Genomic DNA, 27,002 nt, shown 5'->3' with positions numbered 1-27,002 from the left:
AATCATCAAATCATGCTCAATTTCAATCATATGAAAATTTCTTTTGCATTTTTCCTTTCTAAAAATAATAATTCATGTAGTAGAAAAGGAAGGTAAGGTTTTGGTGATGAACAAAAATGTGTCCTCACAATAAAAAAAAAAAGCTAATAGTCAGCAGGCCACATGGAGGTGAGTGCATAAATCAAATACCTATACCATCTGTTATACAAAATTAACAGGAATTAAGTGGCACACATTTCTAAAAATACATTTCTTCACAGCATGCAGAAGCACATCTTAAGAATTAAATTTCTGAGAAGAATATCAAAATTTATTATCAATTAGGAAATCCTATATTATTAGATAAAAAACATTCACAACTAAATTTCTTGCCAGGTGAATGTACTGTTTTAACAAACAAACAAACAAACAAACAAACAAACAAACAAACAAACAAACAAACAAACAAACAAACACACTAGTTGGATTTCCAGAGAACCAATTGTACCAAGGTCACTATTTATTTGTGTGATGTAGAAAAACACACTCATTTTTTTCTAGATCTATCTTCTCATCTATAAAAAAATACAGTCATGGGACAGTAAATAAAGCAGAATTTAAGAAGTTAACTTCTATGGCTCATGGGTACGAGCTACCTGAGAGTTAGAAATTGCAAAGGAAATGAACTTATCCCATTCATGTGTTTCATGTAGAATTTTTAGTGAGATTAAGAGGAATACAAGGTGCATTTATAAAGATTTTTAAAGCTAGATTATATTTCCTTGCTGTTGTGTGACCCTCATGGACTACTTGCATATACTAAAAACATATGTAGGAGACCTGAACCTTGTACTTTAATGTTTGATTAGGAAATGGCCAGCTGTCTCGAGATTGACACAAGACCCACATATTTATGACTGCACATATTTCTGAAGAAGACAGTTCATTAAGGGCTGTCATTTGAAAACAGGTGCAATGAACCCACCTGCAAAATGGTTTATATGCACATTTCTTATAATAATAAAAACAAATTGGGCACTTAAGCACCATCTATGCATATTTTTTGTATAGCTTCTCCTATTTTATAATAGTAAAACAAAAAAGGAAAACATTTTACATGCATAATTTAACATCTATATGTGGTATAAGCCCTGTTCTTTCCACTTATTTTGGAAACAGAGTGAAGGGCCACTATCCTTTATAGATTGAACATTATTTGAGATAAAAAATGACAATGTGTTTCACACAATTTGCAGACCAGTTTACATGGTTGCTTTCCTGATTTTAATTTAACAGTGTCATGAACACTTACTTTTTCAATTTAAACTAAGGTAACCAGGCAAGAAATCCAAATGAGTAAAAGTAGTGATTGATGCAGATGACTTTTGACACACTTAAAATATACCTTGGAGCTTGATTTTGATGCTGTAAACTAATTTCAGGCTATCCTAAATAGAGTGTTTTATTTAGCTTAAGCAAATAATATGTGCAAGCACTTTTAAAATATAAGGATTGATAAACCAACGATATTTGGCTGAGCACTAGAGGTGTTATGCCATGCCCTCAGCTAAACAGTGATACTTCTCAATATAGTCCCTATAAAATAGGAATAATGCAATTGTTTGAGCAGACACAATAGAATTGTTACTTTCAATAACCATAACATCACACTTATGAGAAGAACTGTATTATCACCATTTTACAAATGAGAAAATTGAAGATTAGAGAGGTAAAATCATTTGCTTAAGGATACACAGCTGATAAACTTTAGCATTGGTATTCAAACCTGCGCTGGTTGTTGAAGGCACTACTTTTCCATCCACCAGAATGTTATACACTGCTTCCAAATATTTTACATGATGTATATTGTTTTAGAATTATATCAATGTTTCAAATTCAATTTGTATACTTTCCCTTTTATGAGCAAAATCAGGGATTAGATGAACAAGATGATCTCATACTAGTTCTAAATCTTTCTGTCTTTGCTTAGTGCATGGATAGATGGGGAGAAGGCTCTACAGATAAGCATCAAAGTTTTCTTAAGTTGATTAGCAGACTCACCTATATTAAAGATGTTGAAGAAATGTTTTGTAGAGAATGTGTGTTATTTTCTAACAATCTTTGGTACATTTGAAGAGGAAATGAATTGGAAGGTATGAAAATATTCTTATAGGCATAACAGTGTCATAGGAAAAACAAGTCTGATGGTCCAATTTGAAATTAATCATGCCTTCTGGAATAACAATTCTAATTGTATCCACTTCAACCTTATTTCAAAGGACATAAAGAACAAGGACATCTTGATGGTAATATAACATCACTACTGTTCATTTCATCTGACATTACTGTGATAATATTCAAATCTTTGGAGAAAATCACAAAATGCCTTCTTTTAGAAGTTTACCAGCACTGAATTTTTTTTTTTAATGCCCCAAACATGGTCCTATTTCTTTACCCTCATGCATGGCCTCATAGAATAAGCCACAGGCAGATTATGATGTAATACAGTGCAGCAAATGTTATTAAAAGTAGTAAAATAAAATGCTGAGTGTGACCCACAGTCATAGGTACTTTATGTGTTTTCACAGGTGTTAGTCTTTTTCAGGAATTTCCTTAAGTTTAGCTAATGTTATTTTTATGAATTCTTAATAAATATTTCAATATTCATTAAAATAGTAATAAGGACTATATTAAAGGTCCATTTTGTCTTTTCTCTCCCCCAGGAGACTAAGCACCAAGAATATCAGGAAAGTGGGTCTCCCAGCCTAGATAATAGGGTCAACCATACAAGGCACTGGGGTAATTCTTACAATATCTGGTATTTGTACATCACTGCTTTTACAAGAAGCTTATAAACTTAATGGACATGACCTCATTAGCCAATTTACCATCTTTCAGAAGTAGGTAAGAGTAAAATATTTGAACTTTGCTTGAGAACAACTTCTGGGGTGTTTTCCTTTTGACTACTGACTTTGAGCCTACCCATCTAAAAAGAACAATGTTGAGTTTCAGGTTTTGATGAGTGTCTGTCAGACCTTGATAGAATGTGAAGTAAATTACTTACTTCTTCTTAATATATATATTTTTTTATTTTACTGATATAACAGTGGCTTATAATACTCTATATGATGCACAGGTAGAGGACCATAAGTCTTCATGTATGTATCCACACTACAGCCACCACCAAGTTCCCCATATCCTCAACTATAGTCCATTTTTCCCCTTCTGCTTTTATTCTCTACCCTTCTCCCCACCCCTCAATGATGGTCTCAGTTTTACAGTCAGATTTCTAGGTTTTGTTTTTTGTTTGGTGTTGTCTAATTCTTGTTTTTTTTTTCCCCCCTCAATATTCTACATATGAGTGAAACCATCTGGAGGTGTGATACTGCCATTTTTTTGGGGGGGGGGCGGTCAGGATTGTTTTGACTCTGCAAGGTTCTATTTCTTTAAAGAATTCTATTGAAATTTTGGTAGGTTTGCATGATTTCACTAGTGAGTTCTTCCAAACAGACTCTTCCAAAAAAATTGTTACCAAATACACTATGAGATCAATATTTTTCTGATTCCAAAGGCAGATAAGATATAACATAAAAAGGAAATGAGAGATTAATATCCCTGGCAAATATAGATGTAAAAATCCTCAGCAAAATCTTAGCAAACCATCCACATTCAATAATGCTTTAAATATACCATATATCATGACCAAATGGTCGTATGTTTTTCCAAGGATGCAGGGATGGTTCAACACCTGAAAATGCATCAATGTAGTTTAGCACATTGACAAAGGGAAAGATAAATATCATATGATATTATCAATAGATACAGAGAAAGTATTTGATAAGATTCAACATCCAATTATGATTAAAAATAATCCCTAAAAAATGGTGGTAGAAGTAACCTATCTATACGTGATAAAAGTCATATGTGACAAACCCAGAGTCTACATCACACTCAAGGATGAAAAACAGTTTTTTTTCTAAGTCAGGCAGGCACAATATAAGGATGTCCACTTTCACCACTATTATTCAACATAGCACTGGAAGTCTTATCTAGAACAATCAGATAAGAGAGAGTCATAAAATGAATCCAATTTGAGAAAGAAGAAGTAAAACTACCACTATTTGCAGAGGACATGATAATATACAACGAAAACCCTAAGGACTCCACTAAAAAACATCAAAACAATAGAACAATACTGTAAAATACATGCAGTCTGATCTGAAAACAATGAAGTGAAAGATAAAGAAATCAAGAAAATAATTCCCTTTACTATCACATTTAAAATTATTAAATACTTAGGGCAATCTTAACAAAGGAAGTGAAGAGCCTGTGCAATGAATCACCTATATGGCATTGTTAAAAGAAATAGACTCATGGGGGCCTCCCCAGTGGTGCAGCGGTTGAGTGCTAGGCTGCAAAGCTGCCCGCAGCCTCTGCAGCGCCAGTTTGATCGCCGGGCAAGGGTCCCACATGGCGCGCAGCTCTCTCCTGCCGCCCGCTGCTCCCCTCAGCAGTGTACTTCGTTGGTCTGCCTGTTCTGTTCCCCGCTCTGGCTCTGGTGAATTCTCTCACCCTCCTGCACTTCTGACTGTACCCAGTGCTCGTATAAATAAATAAATAAATCTTAAAAAAAAAAAAAAATAGACTCATGAATTGAGAAGAACTAGCTTGTTAAAAAGGTAATTTTACCAAAGCAATACAGGTTAAATGCCTTTGCTTTTGAAAGTGATTTATTAGAGTTTGTGAATGCTCTTGTGACTGGACGGGTTTTGAAGAGGACATTAAATATATTCCTCTATCCACTTCACAATAATATTCCTGAGCTATCCTAGAATTATGATAACCTGTCTTAAAAAAGAAATCTGTTAAAGTAGATTGCAGAATTTATAAGAGAAGATGTTGGTCTAATTTACCACTACAGGTGGCCCATTAATGTTTATTGAATATATGAATTAAATGAATACATAATGAGTTAAGACATATTGACCATAAACTGTATTAAGAGTTGCTCTTTTAATATTGTATATGCATATTTATTTAGTAATCAAGAATAGGAAATAATTTATGGGGGCGTCCCGAGGAGGCATAGGTGCTTGAGCACAGCGCTGTGAAGCTGTCCGCAGCCTCTGCAGCGTGGGTTTGATCCCTGCCGGCTGGCGGGAATCCCACATGGCGCAGCAGACCTCTCCTGTCCCACCTGCTGCTCCCCTCAGCAGTGCAGTTCGTCAGTCTGCGTTTTCTCTTCCCCGCTCTGTTTCTGGTGAATCCTCTCACCCTCCCGCGCATCTTGCCTGTGCCCCGTTCTTGTATAAATAAATCAATCTTTAAAAAAAAAAAAAAGACTAGGAAATTATTATCAAAAATAATAAGTTGAAGAAAATGATTGTTTTCTTATAATTAATTCAAATTATTCACAATTTCATTAGGAAGTGTTTTCTTCTGCCTGAGGTAAACATTTTGGTTTTTTTATCTGCTTGCTCTTTTAAAAGTGAAAATTGAGAAATATTGATATGAAATACTTAAAATATTTAATGAACATAAGAAAAAAGGAAAATAGGCACTATGGAAAATTAATATGAACACTTTGTGTAAAAGTTTAAAAAACTGAAAGATAGTGTAAAAATTTATTATTCAATTTTACTAAAATACACTATACATGTTATCATAGACAATGATATATATTTTATTTATTTTTAATTTTTTTTAAAGATTTATTTATTTATACAAGCACTGGGTACAGTCAGAAGCACGGGAGGGTGAGAGAATTCACCAGAGTCAGACCAGAGAGCAGAGCAGGCAGACTGCTGAAGTACGTTGCTGAGGGGAGCAGCAGGCGGCAGGAGAGGTCTGTGTGCCACGTGGGACCCTCACGCGGTGGCCGGGAATCGAACTGGTACTGCAGAGACTGAGGGCAGCTTCCCAACCCAGCGCTCAACCGCTGTGCCACCGAGGAGGCCCTATTTTTAATTAAAAAAAAAATATATATATGTTTTTATACAAGAGCTGGGGTACAGGCCAAAGGTGCGGGAGGGAGGGGTAGAGTATTCACCAGAGACAGAGCGGGGAACAGAACAGGCACTGACGAAATACACTGCTGAGGGGAGTAGCGGGAGAGACAAAGACAGGAGAGGTCTGCGGCACCATGTGGCATGCTCGCAAGCCGGCGGGGATGGAACCTGTACAGCAGAGGCTGCAGACAGAGCCACTGCGTGGAGCTGAAGCCGCTGCGCCACTGGAGAAGCCCGATATATATTTTAGATGCATCTTTTTAAATCAATTCCGTTTGTAAAAGATAGTTTTAGGAAAGGTGGGGGATATCATGCTATTATTGGGAAATTTTTATATGCATAATAAAAAATGCAAATTCTAAAATAATGTGAAAGAATCTATCATATAAATAATGAAAGAGAGAAGTTAAAAAACTATCCTGGTTTTCTACAGCTTGTATAAGCAACAAAATCTTTTATTTAAATGTATTTTCGATATCCCAAAAAAATAGCATAAAATAGTTCAACCTCATGTTAATTGTGTGCCATATGTATTTTTCTTTTTAAGTTATAGTGCATGGAATGCCTTGTAAATTGTTTATTATGGACATCTATTTTTAAAAGTTAGTGTACAACATATGCTATTTCCTCATTCTGTATTTGCCTGTGAAGGGTGGCTAATAAATAAGCATTTAAAAAATCATTGAGGCACAGAGACACAGTACTCCAGGTATGCGCCTCTGGCCTGTACCTGGAGTATAGTGAATGTCCTTTTGAAAATCACTGGTGTCTTATAAACTGCTGTTTAACCCGCTTACCCACTAATGAACAACATTATGTGAGAACCTCATTCTATCCCTGACCCCATTCCCATGTTCTCTGTCACTTCCAACTCCTAATCCACTGTTTATGGGTTTAAAGAACAGTTTTAGTAGTTTTCAGAAACTGTCACAGTTTCTTAAACTTCAGTTGCAGTGTTTACCTTTGTCTGGCTGAGTCATGGTTGCCTTAGTTCTGGAAAAAACTTTGATTTCAATAGTAACAAACCTGGAATCCTAAAATTTAATTTCTTTAAGCTAGAAATAACATATATATACAACTGACAATAAACAAATCAACACTTAGAAGCTTACATGATATGTATTGTTAAAACATAAAATGTCTTTATCAAAAGACTGTGTACTTTTCTCTGAATTGGTTGTCAGTCTAGAATAATAGAAACCATGTATAAATTGTTGTCAGAAGCTCTTATTTTTCAAAGCCATTCATCATTTGGTGGATATTTTTCTTTTGGCATCTTACAGCACGGGAACAGTATTCTGTAAAATACTGGCTGTATGATCTTTGAAAACACTAAAGCATCTGATATCAATGGTTCCAAACAATTGGAGCAACAAAGCTCATGTCACAAAAAAATGTCTTCACTTAATGTCTTGGATAGGTTTCTGGAAACTGTGATTTTAAGTAAAATGAAATAAGAACAGGATGTCCAATAGCATCCTTTGGTTAAGAGTCAGCTGAGATGTTCTTTTTTTTTTCCCTCATCAACTTTATAAGGAAATCACTTCGATAAAAAAAATGGTATTTGTGAATGTACTATATGTACATTCGTATTCTAAGGGAAACCTCTCCAGAGACTGTTTTTGTGCTAAGCAGGTGTCACTGGAAAAGTAAACAGATAGGAGTGACTGCCTTAACTTTTTCTTGTGTGTAATAAGTTGCCTGTGAAACAGAGCCATCATCACCAACTGGAGAAAAATTAGCGCTGCAACTCTGAAATGTAATACTACTTTGTAAACAATATTTTGAGAATATGCTTTTTTTTATCATTATATTCTACCAGTTCAGTAGCAATTCCTTAATAATGCCTCTTTAGTGAAATTATGAAATAGACATTTGCTAATAAGCATATAATGTCTCTCTCTTTCCTCTCTCTTCCATACATTTGAAAGTTTGCTGTCACTGTGTTGCAAAGAGGGTCATTCTCTTTGAGACCTTATGGTATCAGTCCATTCAGAAGGCCTATAAGAATTTTCAATATTGTACTATTCTGTTTCAGGGAATTTGTTGCTGTTGTTTCTAAGATATTTCAAAAATTTCTATTGACGTTATTCTGAGCAATTTACAAAATTTATATCCTACTGCAAAAGTTCAATAGCTGTTCAAAACTACATTTTTAGTAAATGTTCAAATCATTTTCCAGCAAATACATTTTATATTAAAGTTTTAAAATAATTTTTTAACATTTATTTTCTTCCCATTACACTAAAAAATTCCATCGGCCATTCAATTGATGAAATAGTCATTAAGATATTTACTTCACTCATAGCAGGAATCTAGAAAACTTAAATAAGGGATCAGGAAAATGAATAACTATAAGAAAGTGAAAATCAAAATCAACAAAAAACTATGAACCAGAGACACTTTTTGGGGGGTGGGGGCCTGGAGGGGAGGGATTGGGGTCAGAATGGGGCATGTGCAGTTGTATGGGGGAATATAAAAATAAAATTTATTATTTAAAAAAAAAGATATTTACTAACACATATTTATAGGCCAAATTCTGAACTTAACAATTAGGTTTTTAACAGATCATGTTTTGCAGGTACTATGTATGCTATTGTTGGCATAGTGATTATTTTTTGAGTGTTATTACTAGTTCTGTCCAAGAGAGAGCAGTAGTGAATTGCATTATTTGTGCTGGCTATATGCTTTTACTCAAAAGTACTGATTTTCATTTTCAACTTTATACCCTTTCAACCTATTGACCATGAAAAATGCTCTGACACAATGTGACACATATAAATGTTTAAAGTCCAAAGGGTAATTATCTATATTCATAGTTAAAACTGTGCCTTGATTTCACAATAGAAACCATATGTTCACTCAAAACACTTTCAATAGGTTAAATAACACCCAGATTAACCCTGAGTTAGTTTACTGGTTAAAATAATAGCAGCATCTTCTTCCAATTCAGTAGTTCATTTATCATCTCTGATCAAGGACCTGGACATGAACTTTCAAGATTTAAAAGCTTAAGTTTAAAAAGAAAAAAAAAAGTAAGAAAGGAAGTCTACAGATGTTTAAATATCCTCTTTCCTGACCTAATCATGGTCTTATCTGTTCAGGCACTTAATACCAGCTTTGAGAGTTATTATTGAAAACTACATACAATTTTGTATGTCGTTAATAAAATAAAAGTTTTCTTTCTCATGTCATGAAGGCAATGACTTAATGATCTTTCCTATGCATCATACTATATGGACAGCTATTTAGATCAATTACTGATTTTTTTTTTTTTAAATGCAACTTGCCTTAGACCTGGATCAAATCACCTAGATGACTCAGAATGAGAAAGGTGGGACTCTTGTCAAGGCCAGGCCAGAGCATCCTGCTTCTCCAGTCAGTGGAGATTTTGTGAGACCAAATTATGTGAAATGAAAGTTGACAACTTTCACATAAGCCAGCTAGCATACATCCATATGCCTTTTTACCATCCTTACATTAATTGATTACTTGACACTTTGAAATCACTGCAGCAGAAAATTATAAACAGAAAACAAAATTACATATCATGGAAGTAATGACAAGTCAAAGGAAAATGGCATTATAGGGGAAAATAAACACAAATAGGCCAGTGACTTTTCAGCATGTGCCAACTCCACACATTAAACTGGTTGCAGGCGCTACCTTGGCCTGCTCTGTAATGTCACAGTTTCTTGTCAAGCTGCAGAGGAGATCATCTTCAGTGAAAAGATGATCTACAGTGGGTTTCAAAAAAAAGATCTTACTGTCTCTGAAGACTGATATTTATTTTTCCTGAATATTCTATTGAAGCCCCATTGGAAACAGCACACGGAAAAAACTAGGAGGCCTATAGATGCTTGGTTGATATACTTGTGCTGATTACAATATTATTATTTTGTGACTATATCTAGTTCCTTGGAATTGTCATTTTTCTATATCAAAAAAATATGAAAGCTATGGGAACTGGGGAGGGAGACTATTCCTATTGGACTTAAATGAGTTACATGTTGACAGACAAAAGATGAACTCTAGAAGGGGCTTTGACTGTGTTCCTTACCTTGAAATAGAAAAATAATCTCCTTTAGCATATTAAAAACCAGAAGCTCTGTTTATTAGAGAAGGAGTGGATTTCTTATCCTTGAAACAAATAACATTCTGAAATGTTGCCTTTTTGCATCCATCACTGGCAGATATGCTCTAAACCTTTGAGCAGAACCATTCACCCTAAGAAAAGCTGGCTCTCATCCAATTTATGTGTTATCTGTGAGTTTTCATGTTCTTTTTATACACCTTTACCATCATTTATGCATCATTTACTATAGAGATAGGACTTACTAATAAATCTGTCCTATAGGAGACTGTAAAGGAATCCTTGAGGTCTTTCATATTTAACATCTCAATGACTCTGCAGCCTCCATTTTGTCATTGTGTAGATTATTTTGGATAAGGTGTGCTGAAGCCCTAGTATTATTTATCAACAAGATTCTGAGTGTATGACTATAAAGAAAAATTCTTAGCATTTGCATTAGAGGACTATACCAGATTCTTGTCTCAGTTTCAGTTATTGAAAGTTAACACCAAGATAGTAAGGCTTTTAAAGCTACTTAGACTCCCAGTAAGTTCCCGGCAGTGGCTGCTAAAGCCCCCAAATCCAGAGGTGGTAAAAAAAATTTATGTTGCATTATGGGCTCAAAGTGACAAAAGGCAGGTAGCAGTGCAGGGTGTGCATTTCATTAAATTTTCCAGTCAGTGAGTTAGCACTTGGAAAAAAGAAATGATACATGGTTAATGTTAATACATGTAAGGTTACATTCTGCAGATCTGCAGATCTCAAATACAAGCAATCCCGATAGGATGGGAAGAAGGGTCAAAGAGCTGGTGTCAGAGAAATTGTGTTTATTCATTTGTTAGTTAAAAACAATCTAAATACCAGTGAAATGTGCACTGGAGCTACTATTTTACTAGACTTTCTGCTCCAATTTTTCTTTATGGAATAGAAAGCATCTTATCAAGAAAATGAGAAGTTGAGTGATAGTGTACCATAAAGGAAAAAAGCAAGTTCAGATACTTATTATTTAACAGATAGCTTGTTCATTAGGCAAACCATGATGCTCAAAAATTCAGCTAGGCAAGGGCAAAGGGAAGCTTCATTAGACCTAGTTCAGCATTCTTCAGACAATTTTCTCGAAAGGTGCTACTAGGTTTGTTTTTTTTTCTGGGTAATCAGAAACTTAAATGTGATACTCAGGTTCCTATTTTTTAGGCTCATATTTCAAAGTAGGTTTTCTGTCAGTTCTTATATGCTATTGTACATTTCGATAGCTCTGGATTTAATATGAACTCTAAAGTTCATTTTTAAATGAGAATAGAATATTTTAATGCATGTTATTTAAACATAAATATATGTAACAATAGCAAAATATGTCTGTGAAGTTCTGATGTTGACTTTTATTTTCCCCCTCACTGAGCATCTAGTGATGACATAATCAGTGCAGTTGCAGCCTCTGATCTGACTTCTCTTGCATTGTGCATTTTGCTGATTTTCTCCGCTTCTCCTGACCTCACTCCTGTGTCCCCATTGGTATGGGGTTGTTAATCTTTGCAATGCAAATGCTCAAAGTTCATTTTAAATTTAATTGATAAGGAAACATTACTCCTTTTCAAAATGCTCAGAAAAATGCTGCCTGCCTGCTCTACTTGTTGACTGAGAAGCAGTTTTTTTTTATAATAAATTTTATTTTTATATTTTTATATTTATATTGTCTCTAAGACGGCCCTGCAACTTTTCCTTTCCAGCCTGCTCTGTGTCATGCTCTTTTTCCCACGCTGAGGTGAAAGGAAGAAGTGAGCTAATCTCCAGGGTGGAAGAATCACTTCCTTGCTGGAGACAACTAAAACCAGATCTCCCATTGAGGAGCGCCTTGTCATTTCCTATGTAACAACATTAAACAGGTTTCTGAAGAAAGGGACTTGAGATATTAATGCTTAACCTCTTCATATCCCAAATCATCTGGGGCAGAGTCATGAAATGATTGGACAGGGAGAGCAGGGAGGGTGTTGAAATAAAATGAAACAGAAGAGGAACATCAGAAATTCCTTGTTTTTCCATTTTTGATTAATTTACTCAATATTTTAAAGTAATAATTTTATATATGTAATATGACAAGCAGTTCAGGGAGTTAACTATGAATTTGACATAACACCTATCTATGGGAAACTCACAGTTTAAATCAGGAAGATTCATTCAGGTTTATTGGTGAGAGAACTGGTTGGTGCCAGAGGTGGATGAGGTGGGTTGGAAAGATAACACTGATTTGGTCTCCCAAGGTAAGGCCCTCTAGTACAGGGATGAGTTTGAATTACAAAATGGCTTAGTGATAAAATAGTTCTGCCCATACAGTAATATTTTGTTCTATTTGTTTAATGTGTTTCTTGTGGAAAGGGAGAGTGGAAATAAGCTTTAAAACTGAGAGACTGTAGGGCCTCCCCTGGTGGCGCAGTGGTTGACTGCTGGGCTGCGAGGCTGCCCACAGCCTCTGCAGCGCTGGTTCGTTCCCTGGCCACCGGCGAGGGTCCCACAAAAAAAAACAAAAACAAAAACAAAAACAAAAAAAAGCACTGAGAGATTGTAAAAGGAAAATTAAACTTTATTTTCTAAAGCAGTGTTTCTTCCACTTTGGTTTCCTTCTATCAGAATCTCCTGGGATATTTATTAAATAATCATATTCATAGACCTGACACTGTACATCTCAAATAACTAAATCAAAAAATCCAGTTTGATATTTCATACTCTCAGCTTTTAATAGATAAGGTCTGTTATTATGTCCAGTAAAGATTTAAAAAACTCATCTGGGGAGCATGGAAGCATTGAAGACTCTTTCATTCAGAAGCTTTTGAATACCTACTATGTGCCAACTGTATGACAGGAATGTAGTATAGAACAAGGTAAAGTTTGCACTTATGAAAGAATAAAGACTGCAGACTGCTACCAATGAAAAACTAAATTAGGAATTGCTGCAGTTCCCTGGAGCTAGTTATAACCTCAGGTAAGCTTTCTATGCTTCATTTACTGTGCTTATAGTAGGACTATTATAGAAAGACTTAAGATCTTCATTAGCACACTATTACAAGCTGCAGGTAATAAATGCTGTAGAACATGAAAGGGGAGAGAGATTAGTGAGAGTCGTATAGTAGACAAACTTTTCTGGAGTGTCAGAATTTATGCTGAGTCTTAAAATAAGGGTAGGACTTGGCCAGCCATAGACACTAATGGACAATGCAAGGGACATGAATTCAACATGAATGGTGATAGGAAGCCTTGTGAGATGAATCTATCCAAAGAGAAGTGTTTTGAATATTAGAACTGTTGAACATTAAACTGAAGTTGGACAAAACTGGGTGGTGGGTTATTCACAACAAAGTAAAATGATTAGAAGAAACTTGTCAGAAAAACTGAAAGTATAAAATATTTCCAATCAGAAGCCTGTGGAAAAAGCATTATAAGATGTGTGTATATTAATGGAAAAGAGAGCACAGTGGGAGAAAGATTGGGGTGATGATGTTGGAGATGGAAAGAGTGAGTTCAGGGAGTTAGGAGACATTTAGAACAACTTTGATGGATATGTTGTCAAGAGTGACTCCCTTATTTAGAATATCCATTGTTTGGAACAATCCTAAGATGCAGGAGGTAAGGAAGAGATCCTTGGTGATATTTCAAAACTGAGGAAAGAGTCCCAGAGAAAAGTGATTTACTAATTACTTATCTACACAGTCATGTATAATAAATCATAAAAAGCATTTGGCTATTACAAACTTTTGTAAGCAATATATATAAACACTTATATAAAACATTAAGGATAAAATTGGAATTAAAACTTAGAAATTAGAAACACACTAGAGGAGGGGGTGGAGTCAGTTTTATAAGGGTACTAGAAACTATACAGCTATTCCTTTCTAATATTTTGTATCTTACATTCCCAGCAAGAAGGGCCATTGTATTCTTTCAATGGCGGCACACACAAGCATTTCTTATCACTCTTTCCTAGCATTAAACTCATGGAGGATTTTATCATGTGAATTCTCATAAAAGAGACAATATAAAGTATGCCCATATTGTATGACATATCTAGTATAACATGTATTGAGCAATATAATAGACAATGTTCTCAACAACGATTGGGTCAAAGGTCAGTAATTTTTTTTTGTGTGTGTGTGGATAAGCTTTATGTTAACTTTCAATGTAAATCAAGGCAAAACATTAAATCATAACATGACAAAGGCATCATTAAGGGAATTTCAGAGATGGTGGCCTCTAAAGTCATTGAGAGGACATGAAACTGAATTCCATGCTCAGTGATCAAATTATAGATATTTGTGTTATTGTTTGTAGAAAGATCCATTCCCATGACAATTCAAACATCAGGCCGCAACACTGCCCTTTCCATGTACACATGAGGAATCTGATGTAAAACTGTTGGAATGAAGGTCATTTGCTGCTGCACTTGAATCCATGATGCTTTCCCTGAGAAAGAATATTTAGTGCCCTAGCTTGGATGGCATATCAATTAGCACGGAGTTATGTCTATAAAATTATTGAATCTAAACCTTTTTAAGACTGTACATGACTTCTCTAAGAGAGAAAGTCAGTGTTAGATCAGAATTGCTTCTGATTTTAAATGGTGCTACAAGCTCCAGGGGGAGTTGGCTACAAATCATCCTCCTAGGTAATAGGATGAATTGACTCACAGGATGGAATTATTTAGTAGTGCTCATTTTAACACCTGAGAACTCCTGCCAAAGACAACAATTTTGGATTTAGTGGAGCTGACTTTAAACACTTCTGTCTGACGGCAATTAGCCAGAAGATTTTATTACTTTGTGAGGTTGCCTTTAGCTCGTTATATAAAATCATGTCATCACTATAGAAGAGGCTACTTTTCTTCTTCTTTGGTATTTTAGGTGTGTTCACAGCCAATTCATCTAAAAACAGAATCAGGTTATTTAAATATAAGTTAAAGAGAAGATGGTTTAAAATATAAGTCCTTCAAAAAGTTGTTTTGAATTAGAATTTGTTTAGTCCAGAGACGCTTTCTCACCCTTCTTCTGGCACAATGTTCTAATACATGAATCTGAGAAGCATAGAAATTCAAAGTTCTATGTTAAGATCAACATTCGGGGGCCTCTCTGGTGGCCTAGTGGTTAAGTCTCAGCACTGTCACCATTATGGCTAGAGTTCAATCCCCCGGCCAAGTTGTTAAGCCACATATGGTGCAGCAGACCTCTCCTGTCTTGCCCACTGTTCTCCTCAGCAGTTTATTTCAGTAAATCTGCCTATTCTACTCCCTACTCTGTCTCTGGTGCATCCTTTCACCCCCTGTACCTCTGGTCTACACCCCAGTTCTTCTACAAAAGGACATTCTTTATGGCTTTCTGCCTGTTGCAGAAAAAACTGATACTCAGAGAGGAAACAACATTGCAGATGTTTATTATTTCAAGCATCTGTGATTATAATCTAAGAGCAATTATCCATGATTTTGACTAGCATGTATGGAAATCAAATACAAATAAGAGATCACTAAAGTCTCCAAATGTTTGGGCATTGTTGTGAGCTAAGTGAAATGAACAGTAGTGTGAAAAGTTTTCCTACAATATCGAAGTAGTGTTCTGTGAAGGGAACATTTTCTTTCTTTTCTTTTTTAAGAGAAAGCAGGTTTTTGTTTTTTAAGATTTATTTATTTATGCATACAAGAACTGGGGTATAAGCCAGAGATGAGGGAATTGAGAGGATTCACCAGAGACAGAGTGGGTAGCAGAACAGGCGGATTGACTGAAATACACTGCTGAGGGGAGCAGCAGGCCTGACAGGAGAGGACTGCTGCGTCATGTGGGTTAGCTCCCTGGCCTGCCAGGGATCCAACTCATGGCACGCTGCAGTGGCTGTGGATAGCTTTATAGTGATGAGACTTGATCCCTTGCACAACCAGGGAGGCCCTAAAGGGAACATTTTCAAAAGAAAGCTGGAAAACTAGTGAGTCTATATTTGAGGATAAAGCGAGATTCCCATATTGAAGTTGCAATAATTTACACTTTGAGATTTTCTGAGAGAGGAAGACGTGAAGAATTAATTACACAGAGAATGAATGGATGAGAACTTTATGTCCAAGACAACATCTGACACATCTATTAGAAAATATTCTGATTATGTTTATTTAATTTAATCTAATATAATATTTTACATCAGGTGCATTTTTATATCAAAAAGGAAAATGAATTTGAAATCTGAAAATCAGACAAGAAATAGAGAGGAAAAAAAGAGTGATTTTCTTGTCTGGTTGATATAATAATTGAGATTTTTAAATTTCTTTCATAGAAATATGTCATGAATGGCCATGACAAAATACGTAATTATTTTCAGTCCTGATAGTCTCAAAATTTTCCATAGAGCTCTAATAACATTTTGAAAAAGGAATTTTATTAAGCAGTTTGATTTTCCAAATACCTAGTGACTTCCTCTGCATTGTTATTGAAATTACTGGCTTCAGAATGTGACATCTTTTCTACAAAATTTTTTGTGAGTAAAGATAAGCATATCAATCCACTGCCCATAGGTAGAAAACTATTGCCTTTCTCTATTTTGTTGCCTTGTGGTGAATGGAAGACACTTTCTAGCATGAATATAGTGGTAATTTTTTAAACTTATATTGTTATTTATGGAATCCTGGAGACCCTTGCTTTATTTTGTCTTCAAGTGGAGATATCAATATTAAGGAGCTTAAAGGATTTAATTGGAAATGCTTACTTTTTATGCTGCCTAAATTGTAGATAAGAAGACAGACATGATTACTACTCATTAATAAAGTTGATTCCTTAATAAGAAAACTATGGAAATGTTCATTCCTTATTCCCTAAACTTCCACTTGCTAAATGGCTTCCATTTAATAAAACAAGTTTGTAATTATAAGTGGATTTGGCTAGTTTTTCTTCTTTGATGAGCTCTATAGACTAATAGAATAATCCATACTGAAGTTCTCCATCAATTTCACATTTCTATCAATAAGAATTAGGTAGAATTGTTGCCAATGCCAGTATTTAGGTTATAAATATTTGTCTATAAAAAAATGGACAGTTTATCAATCTATTCAGTTAAAATTCTAACTAGCAGGAATCTAACTGGACCTTACCTGAAACATACCTACAAGTTAATCTGTATCAGTTTTAAAAAAAGTAGAAATAATACAAGACAAGACACCAAGGAAATAATACATTTTGAACTTTGTACTAGATATGACTTAATTTTCAAAACATGTTATTAAACACCCATTTATTTGCTAGCGTCCATAGGGCATTATGCTACGTGTATTGCGTATGTTACCACATTAAATCTTCACAGCAACTTTGTGAAATGAATATTATTATTATTCCCATTTTATTTTAATTTTTTAAAGATTCATTTTATTTATTTATGCATATAATAGCTGGGGTATAGGCCAGAGGTGTGTGTAGGAGGGGTGAGAGGATTCACCAGAGACAGATTGGCAAGCAGAACAGGCAGATTGACTGAAATACACTGCTGAGGGGAGCAGCGGGCAAGACAAGAGAGATCTGCTGTGACATGTGGGTCGGCAACCTGGTCAGGGGCTCAAGAACTCTTGCTGCAGTGGTTGCCTATAGCTTCATAGTGCTGAAACCTAACCCCTTGCGCCACCAGGGAGGCCCTATTATTCCCATTTTAAAGATAAAGAAACTGATCCTGGACCTCCCTGGTGGCACAAGGGGTTAACCACAGCACTGTGAAGCTATGCAGCCTCTGCAGCATGAGTTCAATCCCTGGGCCGGCCGGGAATCTACCCAAATGGTGCAGCAGATCTCTCCTGTCAGGCCTGCTGCTCCCCTCAGCAGTGTATTTCAGTCAGTCTGCCTGTTCTGTTCCCCACTTTCTCTGATGAATCCTCTCAACCTCCCCCACACACCTCTGGCCTGTACCCTAGTTATTGTATGCAGAAATAAACACGTCTTAAAAAAAAAAAAAGAAACCGATCCTTAGAATAAGAATTTGCCTATTGTCACATTACTTATAAATTTATGGACAAGGTCTTGAATACCATTCTATCCAGATTCAAAATTTTTGCTCTTATCCTCTCTACAACACTTCCTGACACTGTACACAACTATTTTCTTCTGAAATCATAGCTGGATAGCAAGTATGTGCCTCTGTGAGTCATATGAGTGAATGATGTTAGGGGTGGTATTTAGGCAATTTGTGGCAAAGCATGCAAAGGAAGGGTACATATTTTTTCCCCATCGGGAGAAGTGGATAATCTCTAATTCATCCTTAAGTGTATCTTAGAGATATTTATTCTTTCATACCACGTGACACAGTTTGGGATTCAGTCTTCGGTTGTAAAAAACTGCCCTATCCCTGGATGGGAATGACATTTACAGACATGACCTACGTAACACCTTTCCCAGTTCACAATCTAAAGAGTAAAAAATATTCCTAAAAGCAAACTGAGTTTGACTCAAGTTATAAAAAAATGAAATTCAGAGAATATAAAATCATTTATTGATATTATTAAATCTTCAACCATCAAGAAGGAGATTTTTTCTGAAGCTCTGAGAACCAGACAAAAGATAATATTGATTTCTTGCCAGTTTTCACAGATTTACCACAACCAACATGGCAAATCTCTTCAATGTGACTACATGAACTTTAAAGTAAGTAGGAACAAGGTTATTTTAAATAGTCATGGATTTTCCTGTCCATCTCGAATACTATTGAAATGCCAAAAAATTTCAGGATCAATGATACCTATTTCAGGAAAAGGCAGTAAGTATATAGCTCCACAGTCTCCTTGGCTGACCAATTCTGTTAAGAATTCTGAAAAGCCAAGCTCTCTCAGAATTGCTGTGTTCCCCTAGGGGAGAGGGGGGAAAAAGCCTCATTGGACATTCAGTTTGCACAAGAAGTACATTTTCCTTAGGAACATGCCACTAAATAGTTATGTGGCTTTGGCAAGTTTGACAGTAATCTCCTTAAACCAATATTTCTTAGTCTGTAACTTGAAGAAGTGGGATTAAATTAGTTTTATGACTCTATCCAGGTCTAAGATTTCATAATAAATACCATACAATGGCAATAAAATGGATGGCTTAGCTCACAAGACTCACACCATGTCTCCAGATTTTCCAGATTTATTTTGTGGTGAATATAGAGGAAGAAGTTAGCTTTGAGAAACAGATCACTTGTCCTCTGGATGGATGAGAGACTGTATTTCCAAAACTTCTGTCTTCCTGTATTCTGATCTTGAAAAATGGTTAAGGCGAGTACAAGGTACATAATTGAGGAAGGAAATGCTAGTGGTAACAATAGTGAAAAACCTATCTGAATATTCATTGTGTCCCAAATGATATTTCCTAATGCAAAAGGGATGCTTGAAGGGATGCGAGAAGTTAAGACGCAACCTATGAAGCTATCCGCAGCCTCTGCAGCATGAGTTCAATCCCCCCAGCCAGGTAGATAACCCACATGGCACAGCAGACCTCTCTTGACTCACCTGCTGCTCCCCTCAGCAGTGTACTTCAGTTGATCTGCCTTTTCTGTTCCCCACTCTGTCTCTGGTGAATCCTCTCACCCTTTACACCTCTGGCCTGTACCCAGTTCTTGTATGCATACATAAATAAATCTTTAAAAAAAACAAAAGGGATGCTTGAAGATGATATTGTTAAGCATCTCTCGGCTGAAACAGGTTGATTAACAGCAAAGAGATCTTTATTGTTTGAATTTAAACCAAATCTATAAGTGTCCCTACTCCCTTTATCATCGTAAAGGTGATAGAATGACATTTGCTCAACCTCTTCTGAACTAAATCTTTACTCAGAATTCCCACACGACTCTTCCACAGCTTCTTAGTTACATGGACTGGGTTTTATCTCTTTAGTAGGGATGTAATTGCCATGAAATATATACAATTATTCACAAATTATGAGAATAATGTATGCATCAGAAGTCAACCAGAGAAGAAAAATACCAAATTATACACACAAACACACACATTATATATTTTAGTTGCTTTGTTTATATAGAAATTAATGTATATAGTATTGTTTATGTGTGTATGTGCATATTACATGTAATTGCACACACACACACACACACATATATATATATATACACACGCACACAAAGAATTTTCTTACAAAGATTTTTCCTTATACAATTGTGGAAACTAACAGTTCCATAGTCTGTTGTTTTTGCATCAGCTGCTGCTGAAGCTTAAAGTCTTCAGGGCAAGCAGAAAGAAAGGGAAGATGAATATAAAGTCAGGGAGAGTAAGAACAAACCAGAGTCCACAAGCATGAGCTGACTTAGAGCTGATTAAAACTCAAGTTGGCCTTGTTGCCTCTGACCTGGGGAAAAGGAGGCTCCACAGAAGCTGGGATCTGTCATTATGGAACTAAAAACACACACTGGTCCAGAAGTCAGTAAAAGTATAGGAAGATGTAGGGGAAATGGATCAGCTGGAGGCCAGTCTCTGCCTGCTGCTGAGGCGAGCCAGCATAGAGCCGTGTGCCATAAAATGACTGCTGTTTCCCGCCCACCCTTCACATCTCCCACAAGAATCTCTCTGTGACCTACATTAGCCAGTAACAGGGAAAGGACCTTTAGAAAATGAAGTGCATCCCAGGGAAGTTGATGTATTACAAAGCCTCCACAATGTGCTGTTAAGATACTTTATTGACAGAGGCAATAAAGAGGAATTATGCCTCATCGAACACTTATTATGTGGGGGGCACTCTGCTGGGCAGTTGATACACATTATTCCATTTAGTCTTCATTTTACCAAATAAGTTAAGTATCTTACCTCCATTTTACAGATGAGGAAATTGAAAACCAGAGATAATAGAAACTATTTGAGGCCTTACAGTGGGGAAATTTTAGATCCTGTATATGTCTAACTCTACCATGTCCAAATTTTCTTTTTCTCATGCAGTATGGTGATGGTGATAGTGATGAACACCAATGTGTTATCAGGAGTAATATTGTGGCACATACTGTGCACTATTTTTATTTTAAATTTTAGACTTCTATGAGGTACATACTGTTATTATTCTATTTCACAGATATGGAGAAAAGCCTTTGAGAATTTGTATAAATATGACCCAAATCATAGAAGTATTAATAAGTAGCCCAAAACAAGCACCCAAATTTGGCTGGCTTCAAATCCACTGTGTTTAAAAGGCATCAAGGTAATGGTTCTAGTAAAAACATGTATTTTTGTTTTTAAATTATTCCATGCCCACAACATGCATGTACAGATTTTTAAAATAGTGACAGAATGACTCTTTATATCTATCTATCCATCTATACATCTATGTATCTATCATCCATCCATCCATTCATCTATTGAATAAATCCATCCATCTATATTTTCCAATTAAAAAAACAAATTATTTGTATTCTTTCCTTTCATAAAGTAACGATCAAGCTTCAGAACAGGCTTGCCTCCAGTGTCCTCCGCTGTGGCCAAGGAAGGCCTGGTTGGACCTCGATGAGACCAGTGAAATCAGTGCCAACTCCCCTCAGCAGTTATGGAAACTGATCAAAGATGGACTGACCATGAGGAAGCTTGTGACTGTCCACTACCTGGTTCCATGTGAAAAAAAAAAAAACACCTTGGCTCTTCAGAAGGGCAGGCATGTGGGCATAGATAAAGGAAGGGTTCTGCCAATGCTCGGAAGCTCTGGAAGGTAATAAGAATTCTGCTCAGGGTGCACAGAAGAAAGCATGAATCTATGAAAACTGACTGCCACATGTATCACAGCCTGTCCTGACAGTGAAAGAGAATATGTAAAGAAAGATGCGGATTCTCATGGGACACATCCACAAGCTGAAAACTGGCAAAGTCTATGACCAAGGAAACAGGAAAACCTTATGAGGAACAGCTGCAAGCCAAGAAGGAAATCATCAAAACCATCTAAAGAGGACGACACCAAGAAATAAAACTTCTCCCCTCTCTTTTCTGTACATAGTGGTCTTAGCAATTACACTGATTAGTAGTTCAATAAAACAAGACTTCATCTGCGTTAAAAAAAAAAAAGAGTATCAGTATCTTAGAAGCCCTTGGAATGCCCTTTCCCAACATTCTCACACTTTCTTATCCTCAGAGGTAACTATAAGCAGGGATTTTGTATTAATTATTTCCTTTTTTCTACAGTTTTACCATATATACATGAAACATATACATAAGTTTCATTTTTGTCTTTTTGAAATTTTTATGAAAGGAAGCATCTTATATAAATTTTTAAGACTTCTTTCATTCAGAATTAAGAATTTGAAGTTCATCCACTGATTTAGGTAGTGTAATTCCATTATTTTCATAGATATCTAGCTGCTCATTGTATGAATATATTATAATTTTTTTGTCCATTTTCCTGTTGATGGATATTTGGGTTGGAATTTTTTGTTGTTACGTATAATGATTTTATACCATTTAAAAATATCTTTTTTTTTCCTATTGAATTCTAAACAGAAACTTAGATGATGACTTTGAGAAAACATTGCTAATCAAACTGGAAAAACCTGTGGTCTGTTTTTATATTTGGCATCTACACAATATGGCAAAAATCACACCATTACCTTGCAGACTTCTGCTATCTTTATTAAATAGTACTAATCACAAGATCTACAGCTTATATTTGATATTAAAAGCTAGATATGACATGTTTGTATATTACTAACTTTGTTGAACAGAATAACTCTTCTCAGATGGTTGCAAAAGAAAGAGACAACAATTAAATGAATCATAAATATTGATCACTCAGTGCCCTTCTGTGAAATGACATGATAAATTGTGCTTGCTTTGCATAATTGTGCCAGCTTTGCAAATCAATCTGTGAGGTCTACAGATTCTGCATTGTCTTCACCCATATCCTCTTCCTTCTTCTTTGACTTTATCGACTATCTATTCCCCTTTGAACTAAATTGAAATAATAAAAACAATATGCCACCAACAAATGTATTAAAAATTTCCTTTTCATTTAGAAGTTAAAGATTTTAATTTATTATTTCATTGACTAATTTTTCTTTTTTTAAATTTAAGTTAGTTTGCTTTTAAATGGAATACTTTTTCTTACATCATTGTTAATCTTTCGACAGTATATTTCTCCTTACTGGTGTGGTCACTGTAGTTTTCCCATCACCAATTGCTAGCTTGATTATGTGACTTGGCTATTTCAAAATTTCAATGGTTGCCATTTCTTCTATGGCTTCAGGTCTTACATCCAAGTCTTTTATTCATTTTGGTTGATTTTTGTGTTGGAGATGGTAGTCTATTTTCATTCTGTTGCATTACTTGAAGAAACTTTCCTTGTCCCTGTGTATATTCTTTGCCTCTTTGTCATAGATTATTTGACCATAGATGTGCGGTTTTATTTCTGCGCTTTTAATTCTATTCCATTAGTATGTGTATCTGTTTAACTTATTTTTTATTATGATTTCTTTCTTTCAGGAAATTTCTAAATATAATTCAGTAGGTGGAATATTGACTATTATCATGGCTGGTAGTAGAGTATTATATTAATGCCATGACTAGTTTCCTGATCATAGATAATAAGGGAAAGGAGAGAGCACTTACTGGTCTAAGGTTAAGGCAGAGCCATCAGGGGCATATTTCTAAATTGTATGCAGGATAGTTTTACTTTTGAGAAATTACTTAACCTTTGGTTTGGTTTTTCTAGTTGTAAGGAGGGGTGTTGAAGAGGTTATACAATTAATATTTCTAAAGTATTCTTAAAATGAAAAACTCTTTGCAAGTGTTAATTATCTTGTCCTGTTATTATTAATAGTAATTTAGGGAACACATTTTAAAAAACAATCATCATGACACTTCGTGCAGACCAGTGAGCTATTTTCCCAAATAAGTAAGCATGAGTATAATATAGATTTCTATATTTATAAAATATTTTCTTTATAATCTCCAGAAGGAGTCAGATCTAAATAAGTTGTGTATTTACATTACATTAAAAGTAAAACAGATACAAACATCAGGAACTATAAATCAAATACACTGGCTGTGTTGTGTGCTCACACATATGTGTGCTGTGTTGCACCAAACAAGAGAGTGAATGACTGATGGGATACTATCTTAAGGAAGGAAATAAGTCAACAGTCTTTAGTTTATTATGACAAACTTGCTTTTTCTGTCAGTTATTTTCTTTAGGGGTCTAACAGGTAGGGAACTCAAATAACTTCACTGGTTTGCAAAGGGAGTAAAGAAAACATGCAGGTGGGTAATACCACAGGGAACTGGCAGTTTATGAGCTAATTAAAAGAAAATTCTTATGCATAACTCTCATTTTTGAGTTCTCCAGAGAAACAGAAACAACAGGACATGTATCGCAGTCTCTGTCTGTATGTATCTGTCTCCATATCTAATCCTTATCCCATCAGTCTGTTGCCAAGCCACCTGCCATCTGTTCATCTCTCTCTTTATCTGTCTGTCTGTCTGTTTCCCTCTGGAATTTATTATAGTAATTGACTCACTTAATTATGGAATCCAGGAATTTCAGTGATGTAGATACCTTCTCAAAGTGGAGAACCAAGAAAGCAGTGTTGTAATTCAGTCTATGTCCCAAGTTCCTGGACCCAGAAGTCAGGAAAAGATGCATGTTCTAACTCAAACAACAGAGAAAATGGGCCCTTCCTCTTTTTTTTTTTTCTATTCAGGCCCTCAGTAGATTGAATGATGTCTACCCACACTGGCGAGTGATATTCTTTACTGATTCAAATGCCAGTTTATTCTAGAGACTTCCTGAGAGATACACTCAGAAATAATATTTAATATCTGGGCATTGCTTAGACCAGACAAATTGACACACAAAATTAACTCTCACACTCTATTTTGGCCATTAAAAACATTAAAAGCAGCCAGTTTTGGGGAGTACCATGCACTTTCTATGACATCTGAGAAGAAAAAAAGTCCTTTCATTTAAGAGTAATGGCCATCCTAGAATTCTTAAGGATCATGCAGTCAATGAGAATAATCTGAATTCCAGGATGATTTTGATGATATGTTTCAGAATTTTCCAAGAATTCTATACCAGTTTTCAGGTGCCAATCCCAGCTTTCATTTTTTCAATGTCTCTTTCCTTACACATCTTCCAACCAGAGAATCAATTAGCAAATGTGACAAAAGTAATATTAGAATTACAGAAGAATTCTGGTAGAGATAATTGTTCATGATAGGGATGAATTGTCCAACCTGGAAAAATCAGGAAGATTTTATGAAAGTTGTTATTTTTTTGACATAGAAAAATGTACGTTTGGATATTAGAAAAAGAAGGGAAAAGGACATTCTCGGAATTGGTAGAAGTAAAAGCATTTTGTTATTGAAGTTCAAACTGCTTGGAATTTATTGGGATATATTGGAATATACAGTTTTTAAAATGAAAAAAGCATGATAATTATTGAAGTAGGTATAGCAAATGATCTTGCAGAACCTTGAATGGCTAAGAGATTTAATTTTTTCCATAGAGAATAATGAAACAAGATCAGAGATGTGTTTTAGACATTTGAATTTGGAAATAGCTTGAAGAGTAGAATGAACAAAGACTAGAGGTGACTCAGATTTGAAATTTAGGAAAGCTGTCAAAGTTATCCAGGCAAGAACTTTTCAGTTCTCTAACTTGTTTAATGGGAATAATAAAGTTTCTTTTACATATAGTGAAGATCAAATAAGATATTTCACTTCTAGCACCTAACACTATACTTGGTACTTAAAAGAAGGGTTGTGTTAATGGTAAATTGCTACAGCAGTCTTCAAATTACCCTTACTAGAATATAGATCTTTTTTCCAAAACATGATTAAAAATTTCTTAAGGGAAAATTCCTAGCATGCCCCTAATAAAGTCAGCTCTAGTTTTTATTCTCGCTATACAATAAAATTTTAAGTTCTTAGAAACTTGTTGAGTAAAAATATGCAATCACATGGTTATTTTTAAGTGAGAGTATTCGGCACAGATTTAGATTATTCAAATTATGTATTTGGACTTTTACCAGTGACCTTAATGTAGTACATATACTTGTTGATTTTCAAAAATGAACACCTGAAACTTGTGGAATATTTAAGTAACATATTACTTCAAATAAATAAAATTTGAAAAGACACATGGAAAAAATTATAAGCACCAAGCATGTTACATTTTAGTGCTCCTATATTATGGAAATTCCATCAGAATAGTTCAGGAGCCAGAGAATAATGTCAAAATAGGTAATTGTCCTGAGAATAGGTAGAGGGGAATTATTAACTGCCTCACTCCAGTGCCAAACCCAATGTCAGTTTCAGTTTAGTCCATGTCATCCAAGTCCTTCTGCATAGACTCAACCTACCTGCCCTCCTTATCAACAGAAGTCAGTCTCACCCACCCCATTCTTCAGCTCAGATCTAGAACTGCTCTAGTCTGTCCCTATATGCTTTCTCTTTATCTTTTGACTTGCAAATTTATCTTTCTTCTAGAGACTTATTCAGGCATGTTTTTGTGATTCTGTCCTTCAGATACCATTTGCTTTTGTTCTGTGTGCATGACAGCTTGGTTCTTTGTGTTCTGGCAAAGAATGGGAGAAGTGTTACAGTTAAAAGTTGAGGTCATGGGGCGTCCCTGGTGGCACAGGCGGTTGAGCGCTGTGCTGTGAAGCTGTCCGCAGCCTCTGCAGCGCCGTTTGATCCCAGCCGGCCGGCCGGCAAGAATCCCACATAGCGCAGCAGACCTCTTCTATCGTGCCTGCTGCTCCCCTCAGCAGTGTATTTCATCAGTCTGCCTGTTCTTTTCCCCACTCTGTCCCTGGTGAATCCTCTCACCCTCCCGCGCCTCTGGCCTGTACCCCAGCTCTTGTATAAATAAAATAAATCTTTAAAAAAAAAGTTGAGGTCATGTGTTGCTGTCATGCCAGTGTAACTTGCAGGCCATAGAACAGTGATTGCAGTAAACTTGGCATAGACAGCTCCAGCAAAAGGT

The 27,002-nt window shown here is 35.6% G+C and overlaps 1 pseudogene; it reads left to right on the top strand.

Moving 5' to 3' along the window:
• Nucleotides 1–19,300: 19,300 nt before the first annotated feature.
• On the top strand, nucleotides 19,301–21,990 carry LOC119236776 (60S ribosomal protein L19-like; annotated as a pseudogene).
• The last annotated feature ends 5,012 nt before the right edge of the window (nucleotides 21,991–27,002 follow it).

Source organism: Talpa occidentalis, unplaced genomic scaffold (assembly GCF_014898055.3).
Source record: "Talpa occidentalis isolate TD23 unplaced genomic scaffold, MPIMG_talOcc4v2.1 talOcc4.9, whole genome shotgun sequence".
In the NCBI taxonomy this organism is placed as follows: Eukaryota; Metazoa; Chordata; class Mammalia; order Eulipotyphla; family Talpidae; genus Talpa; species Talpa occidentalis.
The sequence above is the reverse complement of the archived record's forward strand: the minus strand, read 5'-3'. Positions and strand labels throughout refer to the sequence as shown.